The following is a 10,265-nucleotide window of genomic DNA, read 5'->3' as shown; positions in this document are numbered from 1 at the left end:
AACGAACTAATATTATGCTGAACTAAATTGCCTGTGTGTTTACTATATTTATAACAATATCGGTTATTAGGACAACGATGATGCTTTTGTAAAAATGCTGAGTCTTTCAGGTTAGATTTGTAGCAAAAGTATTATGAAACAGGACATATATGTGTTATTCAATACCTGTGCTCTAGTTTCTATTTGTCCTAATAAAAATGGGTAAACAATTTACGTAATGAACAATAAGTATTCTTTTCGGATTTTTTATGAATTAAATAATTATATCAATATCTCACCACATTGCCAAGGAATATGACTACCACGACCAATCCAACGTTCAGAACAGTTGTATTTAAGTATGTTCTAACTGCCTTCTCTCTAGAATGCGGTGGTGTACCATCTTGCATAAACCACATATTTTGGGTTTTTAGCATTTTACAATAGAGAAAAAGTAATACAACGCCATTATAGAAACTTAAGAAGCGATAGCAAAGGGAAATTGTAAACATGATGACGGCCAACGTCTGAATACGGACACGACACCTAAGAAGAAGATGAAATATCTTTTCTCCAATAAGACATTTAGCACCCATAACAAAGCATTTTGTGATGTTACATTATCATCTTTGAGTTGTTTTAATAAGAATAAACTATGAATTATGCTTATCTACAGGTATTCAGTGCTTTACAGCACAAATATCAAACTAAGAATTATTGTGCAGCTGACTTATAAAATGCATTTATCTCGAAAACGGTTGAATTTTCAGGTTACTAACAAGTATACCTTTTCTTTGTAAAAATAATGTATCTTTAATATTTTTTAACACAAATAGAGCTAACTTAAGAGCAAATTTATGCCACACATGTGGCATATGTGGCGACCTCTATCAGTTACATTAAAGTATGTATAAAGTTATAATTTATCCTACTCAAAAGCATCCAATTGTGAATTTTTTTCCAAAAATATTTACAAACGTAAAAGTTATAGCGAAAAATAAAATTTTAAATTTCCACTTTAACCCCTGTATCTTTCTTAATATCAACATTTTATTAAAGCAAGTTGGCTTAAATCGTAATATTTTAAAGTGCAGAATCTACGGTTTCTGTTTGTACAATTACTTAAGGACCACCCTGTATACAATAAATTTTTAATATTTAAGATTTACAACGTATGCTGTATCAATTTAGTATAACCGCCAGAAAATTTAACATGTTAATTTCCCCAAAAAAAAAAGACAAAATGCATGGTTATAACAGCAAATTTACTAAGATGTAAATTGGAGCTGGAAGGTCAGATAATAGAACAAGTGATGGAGTTTAAATATCTAGGCATCACACTATCTAGCTACGGAAAGCTCGAAACAGAAGTGGAAGATCAAGCGAATAGAGCAAACAGCAAACACAACCTGAAACAGAGGGGACAAAAAAATGTTAGAAACAGCAGAGATGGAAATAGAAGAGTAGAATGGAACGATCATATAAGCCGAATGACAGCAAATAGAGTAGTAAAGACGGCGAGAGACGGCGAATAGGATGGTGATCAGTAGGAAGACCACGAAAACGATAGAATGACAACGTACTGAAGGCACATTGAAAAACAGAGTCATGTCTACTTAAAAATAAGAAGACAAGGAAACAGGAAAAAGTGGCAGGGTGCCAAGTCAAGTAAATATTATGGTTGAAGTATAATGACGGTATTGTTTTTGCACAAAAAACCACGAACAAGTATTGGCTGTGAGCTGGCACATTACCGTGGTGGAATACCCATGAATGATTCCACAAAATTACATGGTATGAGCCAACCGATATGCCGATATCCTCAGCAAACTTATATAATAGTGATTCCGGCGATTATCCATAACAATTTTCTTTACTTCAAGGTTTCCCTTGGTTATTGACGTGCTAGTGCGGGCATCGTCATTAATGCCTTCTTGGCCTTTCGTGAAGAGCTTGTTATACATTTTTTTGCTCAAAGTACACAAGCAGATTTGTCAAATGCCAGTCTTTTTGCTTTAATACCACAAAATCGACAAGCACACCCAAGCACATTTATATATGCAATATTGCTGATAATGCCAATATATCTTGGGTATATGTGTACCAATATCCCTGAAAAAAACCAAAAATCGAATAACGCAGCTCGCGAAATTTCAAAAGTCCTACTTTGTAACACACCTCGTATAAACTTACAAACTCTATATCATCTTTTTCTTAGTACTTTTTCTTCCAGCACTGATTTCTTCCAGCACTGACCCCGAAATTTTTCACTCCTGCAGGATAAATTGTAACAGACCGTAGCGTTGTATGTATTCAAAAGTGTGGTGTTTTAATAGTAGTAATCATTTTTCTTGTATTAATTCATTCTACGTTACGACTTCTTTCTTTGTAATTCATGAAACTCTCAGTCTAGTTATAAAATATTAAGTCTTTTGGTTGTTGTATCCGTCAATGTTCAAATTTTAACTCCACAGAGAAGAATAGTGAATAAGTAAAAGCGAAAAACTCAGCAAAATAGATTCTTAGTTGTCAAAGAGGCTTGAAGATGTTGAATAGGCCACTTTCATAATATATATGTTTAGTTGAAGAGCAATAGGAAAGTTGTAAATTATAACTACAATTTAAACAACGTTTGGATCTACAATGTGGAGTTCCACGTAAAACAGGCCGTTTTGTATGATATAAAATATAATCTTTATATTTATTTGTAAGCGTATTTGTGGAATACACTGTATATATAGAATGTACTCGTATACGTTATTATTCAGGTAAATTTTTATCGATCGTTTATGCATGTATATTTGTTTTGTAAACTGAACATATTTTAGAATTTTTAGTTGTAAATGTTAAAAATGTTATACTTTTATTAAATGTTCAGTTTTGACAATTGCGTATGGAACAGGTAGTAGTGTGGCAGAATCATTTTGAATAAACTTACAGTTATTAAAATATTTTTTATATAAAAGAAACCAAAGTATAGCGTTTTAAAACTGTATATCTATATAAACTGGTTTTGTGTTAAATGAAAAATGTAGTCACATTTGTTTATAATTTTAGTAATAACTTTAATGTGTATATATTTAAAAACGATGCTATAACTTAAAAGACAAGGGTAAAAATATTGTAATGTGCACTAAATATTATTAAATCATTACAAACTAAAACTTTTCTTTGCTCTTTCCTTCTTTTTAATACTAATATAAAATTATGTACTATAAAAAAAAATTAAAGATCTTCAGTACAAGTGTCCCCTCCTCTGGCAGTAATAACAGCTTATAAACGACAAAGCCTGCGTTGGATCACATTATGAGGAAGATTGTTCAATTCTTGCACCAGAATGTCGCGAAACTCTGAAAATTTCTGGAGGCCGGCACATGTCTCCTTAAAAGTCTCCCCATCTCACCCCAAATATGTTCAATGGGATTTAAAATTCGACTTCGGCTGGTCAAACAAATCGCGTAATTTAAACCTTTGAACCAACCAGTGTCGAAGACCAATAGAACTAAAAAAATAAATTTTGAATAAAATCCTTTATAAAAAGGTATATATACCTTTTTATAAAGGATTTTATTCAAAATTTTTTTAATATATGGTATACAGCCAAATACAGGAACTTAGTTTCCTTGTGGATACCAATAGAACTGTCCAAATGAGATTCAAAAAATCTCGACTCGTGTTCTGTGAGAGGGAGGAAATCGAACTAGAAAGATATTTGAAAAAAGCTTCTGATATGTACTTTGGTTTAACACCTATGGAAGTTAGAAAACTCGCATATAATTATAAACCATTACCACAAAAATGGAATGATAACTCAGTGGCAGGCGCCGATTGGTTTTTGACTTTTCTAAAAAGACATCCTACTTTGTCATTGCAGACTCCACAACACACAAGAGTCTTTCTAGAGCTACAAGTTTTAATAGGACAAACATTGCGCTTTTCTTTGAAAATCTGGGAAAGGACAGATACAAGTTTAATCTTTGTGAAATTCATGAAATATATAACATTGACGAAACAGGGAGTGTCGCGGTACAAAGACCGGATCGCATAGTTGTCAAGCGAGGTTTTAGACAAATTGGAAACTTGACATCTGCGAAGAAAGGTACGCTCACTACATTAGCCGTAGCTGTGTCTGCAACTGGTAATTCTGTGCCACCACTCTACCATTTTAAGCAGCATTTTCTCGGAATGGCACCACCTGGAAGTGTTGGGGGTGTAAAGTCCTAGGGGTGGATTAATGAGGAGCTCTTCCTAGCGTTCCTCAAGCATTTTGTGGCTACTATGAGATGCACTAGAGAAAAACCCGTTCTATTACTGCTAGATAATCATGATTCCCACTTTTCTATAGCTGCATTGAATTACACTAAAGAAAGTGGGGTAATGCTCTCATGTCTGCCTCATTGCAGTCACAAATTGCACCCACTCGATCTTAGTGTATTTGGTCCGTTAAAAAATTTATAAATTCTGCTTTCATAGCATGGATGAAGTCAAACCCCGGAAAAACTATTACTATCTGGTATTGTGGCAACGTCTCTGCCCATGGCACTAACTCCAAGTAATATAATGTCGGGATTTAGGATTACGGATATATATCCCTTTAACAGGGATATATTCTCAGAACAAAACTTCCTCCCCAGTTACGTCACCGATCGAGAGAATCCAAATGAAACTGAAGTGAGCACACTTGACACCCTAGGAGGGAAAAATGAACTAATACGTACAGGAAACGCAGATCGTGGGTTAGATGATGTAGAAAACCTAGAGACAAGCATTGAAAACATTCAAAAAACACCAAATAATCAATTTGCCAACATAAAAGAAAAACAAGATCCGAATGAAAACATTGCAGGTAAGAATCCTTTATTAGCCTTTTAAGCCAAACTAATTTCCTTTTCTTAAAATACGTAGGTACATCCTCCCTGTTTTGAGCTTGAACAAATCAAGAGTTGAAGAATTTTATACGTTTCTACTTTTAGGTCCCTCAGAGGTACTACAAAAAAAAATACTAGAGTCGGAAACGACACCACCCGGAGGATTTAAAGCAGCGCTGTCTCCAGAAATGGTTCGTCCTTTCCCAAAGGCTGAGAACAGGACTAGGCAGACCAAAAAAATATACAAAAAAGAGAAAAGTGTTAAAAAGAATTCGTCTTCTACAAAAAAAAACGAACTTAAGGCAAAAAAAAGAAGCCAATCCATCACTGCATGAAAGAAATTCAATTCTGTAAAGGTCAAATCTAAGCTAGTTAGTAACTATGGGATTGTGTGGGTGTCCTAAATAAACTAGAAACCGTAGCAAGGAATGGTAGCCTGGGTACCGGGCTACGAGTGTCATAAGGGCAATGAAAAAGCAGTTAAACAGGACAAACAAGGCTCATAATGCTATTCGTTGGACCGGACGTTGAACGTCTGTAGCTCACAAATCTCTGGAGGACAAAAACAGGCGAAACAGTGCATTACGAAAAATTCGCCTAAATTTTTGGCAGACATGCCTACCTAATAAGAAAAGACAGAAAAACAGTCAAAGCCATAGTAGGTCTGCTATCAGGGCACTGTAAGCTGAATAGCCAGTTGAAGCTGACGGGATTGGCAATGATGATCTATGCAGATTCTGTCACCTAGAGTAGGTACCTACATTTTTTATGTCAGCAAAAATTTTTTCTAAATAAATAAAACTTTTTATTTATATCTTCTTTAAATTAAGTATTTTTTAAAGCTATCGTTTCTATTACATAAAGTATATCTTACATAAAATATTTCCTTCCACAAATCGGATCCTCACCACCACCACTCCAAGCATTTCAAGGCATCATAACTGAATCTGCAAAATCTTGTATCAGGATAACAGAAACGCGCAAAGATCGTCCACTTCTGTGTCCGTATCATCGAGCAAAAAGACAAAAGAGGGAATGTAAAGGTAGTGGGGGCAAAAATATTGTTAGACAGGAAGTGCCATCTTGAGAGGCCAAATTAAACAAGGAAAGGGAGTCTTTCCTTGTTTAAGAAATCAAATTTAGTTGGGTTATGTTATTATGTGTCCCAACTGTCACATGAAATCTTATTTATATTGAAGTTTTTTAACAATTGTGTCACATTTTAGACTGTTATCGTTAATATTTAATTAAAATTTTCTCGCCTAAGACACATTCTGAAAACTATTTTATAGCTACTGTTAATAAGTGTCGGAAAATTTAAATTTGGCGCATTCGCATTTCCGGATATGTCCGCCATCAGAGGCCACTTTTTTGGTCGCCTTTTCATAACGATTAGATTCCCTCTTTTGTCTTTTTGCTCGATGGTCCGTATGCTTACGAACTTGCTACGTCAGTCTCCCTCTCCATACTTTGTACACGCCCACAAAATGGTGCCTTAACAAAATTGTAAATATGTATTAACATTTTCAAGAATACTTAAAACTGGAAGTCTTTTGTATAAAACTATTATATTTTATAGTAACTATAAAATAATTTCTACGTAATAAATATATTTTAAACAGTTTATTTGTATTTTATTTAAATATTAAATTAATTTCCGTACGAGCTACCGTCGCCATCTGTCATCAAAGGTTGAAAGTTTTTGCTGGAAGTGTACCGATACTTAGGTAACTTTAGTTGTTAATAAATTTATTTCAATCTATACTTGAATTTTATTTTTACAAAGATCTTATTGAGTTTATTAATTAAATTTACTATCAAATAATAATTATAATAAATTATATGCTAAAGAATGGAAATGCAATGAGCCGGTCAAGCAGCGGAGACGTCATTTCTTGTCACAGTGTTGCCGATATCACAATATATTTGTAAGTTGTAACAAAAACTGTGTATTATAAATTTTGTCAGAATCAGAAGAGATAAAAATCTAATCTAATAAATACTACTGGTGTATTTTGACTATTTATATAATTTCTTAGTGAATAACTACTGCCTGAAATTAATTTGTTAACAAAGTTTAATGCATGTCGGGTTGCTGGAAGTAAACAACGTACCCATGCTTGCCAACAATGCAAAAGGCGAAACTTTGTTGATATGTTAGCAGGTGGCGATAGTAGCAAACATAATTTATTGAATTATTTTGAAAATAACATATATAAATTGTTTGAAATATCGTTACTACGTTATTATCATACAATAGTGTTATTGTTATAGTAATATCGTTATATCAAACATATATTTTCTTAAAAATTTCAATAGTTACTTATGGTGGGCGTGTACAAAGTATAGTGACGAGGGACCATAGATAAGAGTGCGAGGGACTGCCATTTCAGCAAAAATAAATAGAACCATCTCTTAGCATTTCTGCTATCCTAATAACAAATCGAGCAGACTTTCGAGTTAACACAATGACGAGCACAGCCGATGCTTTCAATGCATAAATTATTTGCATTATTAAATTTCAATGCATAAAAATTCTAAAAGATGTTCAGTTTACAAAACAAATATACATGCATAAACGATCGATAAAAATTTACCTAAATAATAACGTATACGAGTACATTCTATATATACAGTGTATTCCACAAATACGCTTACAAATAAATATAAAGATTATATTTTATATCATACAAAACGGCCTGTCTTACGTGGAACTCTACATTGTAGATCCAAACGTTGTTTAAATTGTAGTTATAATTTACAACTTTCCTATTGCTCTTCAACTAAACATATATATTATGAAAGTGGCCTTTTCAACATCTTCAAGCCTCTTTGACAACTAAGAATCTATTTTGCTGAGTTTTTCGCTTTTACTTATTCACCATTCTTCTCTGTGGAGTTAAAATTTGAACATTGACGGATACAACAACCAAGACTTAATATTTTATAACTAGACTGAGAGTTTCATGAATTACAAAGAAAGAAGTCGTAACGTAGAATGAATTAATACAAGAAAAATGATTACTACTATTAAAACACCACACTTTTGAATACTGTTGTGATATTTATTTCAATGTCTATTTAATTTATAATGTCTTGTTCTTATCTTAATTCATTAAAAAGCACAATAACTGATATTTATTTATTTTCACTAAACATACATAATTTATTAAAAAGCGAACGTAACATTTTATCGCGAGCGCGTCGTCCGAATTAACTGTCCCTCCATAACCAAAATTCCTCTATAAATATAAAGTCCTGTTATTCGAGAATGAAAACAGTTGTTTCTCGAAACACATCGAACATAGACCGCTGTTTTGCTGAAAAGCCTTCTAGACAGAGCGGCGAATTGTTCTCAGAACCGGTATGGTTAAATCGGCTTGTCTCCAGAAGGTTCGAATTGTTGTTTTTATTGCAAAGGGGGACCCATCGTGTGTCAGGTAGGCATTACCTAAAAAATACGTGAATGAATGAAAATATTAGTAATAAATATATTTACGGTTTTGGGTCAGAATTTATCGTAACATTGCCCCCCTCTTAAAAAGATTGTTCCTCCTGGAACCTTGTCGGGACTGGAACCGGAACGGTATGCTGGTATCGGCAACTGGACCCTCTTTTATAACTTCCAGTTGTATAAAAATGACAAGGGACGGTTTTCTCTCCGCACCAGTAACTATGCGGATTGCAACAGACTAACACCTGGACTTCGGTGTCTTTAAAGATCTCTTCCACCATATTTCGGATAACCCTCCAATCTAATTGGCGGCACTCCAACTTTGGCATGGCTAACTTTTGCACGTCGGACTCTAGTACGTGCTCTCTCAATTGAAGTAAGGCTTCCCATACATCTCGGTAGGTAGGTTGGTCACGGGCAGTGTCTTTTGTTACCAGGTAGAAAAGGTAACGTGATGCATCTTGGAGTTTCAAGGTTTTACCGGGAGCTGGCACCTGGCATTGCAGTTCTGCAACTCGACCAAACTTCCTTCGAAAGACGGATGCCAACCCTGGTGCGTCTTTGATACTGGCCGGAATGGTAAGGGCCAGCGAGTAGTCATCGGGGAGCGCGAGTAGATCTTGCTTTTCTTCAGTGGTAACACCATGTCTTGCTTTACCGGTACCTCCATAGGCACCCATGAATTCCTCAAACGTGAGGTCAGACACGTCTTGGACTTGGTTTACTTCCACTTCTTCATCTACGTCGTGGTCACCTTCGAAAGACGCCAGCCGGTTATGGTGTACTATCATCGGCTTTCCCCTCGGAATCTTGTTTATTCGGTAGATGACATCGTTGATCTTCTCCATGATGAGGTATGGACCTTCCCAAAACTGCTGCAATTTGGGAGAACAACCTTTCCGCTTCTTGGGATTATACAGCCAGACTTTGTCGTTCTTCTTAAAGCAACCCTTTTCGGCTTGTGTATCGTACCGTTTCTTCATTCGGTCGCTAGCGATCTGAAGGTGGGAACGGACCAACTCATGTACATCGTCCATTCTTCTTCGTAATTCGATCACATAATCTTCACCTGCTACATCTTCTCCAGGTCGACACCCAAACTCTAGATCACAAGGTAGTCGCATTTCGCGTCCGAATAGGACTTTGGCTGGTGTCTGGCTTGTTGATTCGTTAACAGCAGATCTGTAGGCCATTGTGAAGAACGGAAGGTATTGGTCCCAGTCTCGCTGATGATCGGACACCATCTTTGTCAAATACTTGCCAACTGTCCTATTCATTCGTTCTACCATACCATCCGATTGCGGATGATACGCGGTAGTTCTTGTTTTCTTCATGCCTAGTCTATCACATATTCCTTGGAATAGATCGCTTTCGAAGTTTCTGCCTTGGTCACTATGGATCTCCAAAGGCACTCCAAATCGGCTGATATATTCTTGGATCAACTTATCTGCAACGGTGGCGGCCTTCTGGTCTGGAAGTGCGTAAATCTCGACCCACTTATTGAAGTAATCCATTACTACCAGCATGTACTTGCCTCCCTTTTCACTTTCGGGAAATGGCCCAGCGATGTCCAAAGCTATTCTTTCAAACGGGCTTCCAACATTATATTGTCTCATAGGAGCTCTCCTTTTTCGGTAAGGCCCGTTACTCGTGGCACAAATAGTACATTTCTTACACCAGTCTTTTACATCGTCGGAACTGTTCATCCAATAAAACCGTTCCCGAATTCGCTGAAGGGTTTTCCTTACACCAAAATGCCCTCCCGATGGACTGTCGTGTAACTGACGAAGTACTTCGGCTATTCTGCTCTTTGGGATCACCAACTGTCTTCTCTTCTCTGAACCGTCATCATTTTTCAGGACTCGTTTGAGCAAGCCATCTTCGATGATAAATGAGTCCCACTGGGCCCAATACGTCTTAACTACTGAGCATAGGTTTGATATTTCCTGCCAAGGTAGTCGACG

The sequence above is a fragment of the Diabrotica undecimpunctata genome, chromosome 10, assembly GCF_040954645.1.
Source record: "Diabrotica undecimpunctata isolate CICGRU chromosome 10, icDiaUnde3, whole genome shotgun sequence".
NCBI classification, from domain to species: domain Eukaryota; kingdom Metazoa; phylum Arthropoda; class Insecta; order Coleoptera; family Chrysomelidae; genus Diabrotica; species Diabrotica undecimpunctata.
This window is presented reverse-complemented; position numbering follows the sequence as displayed.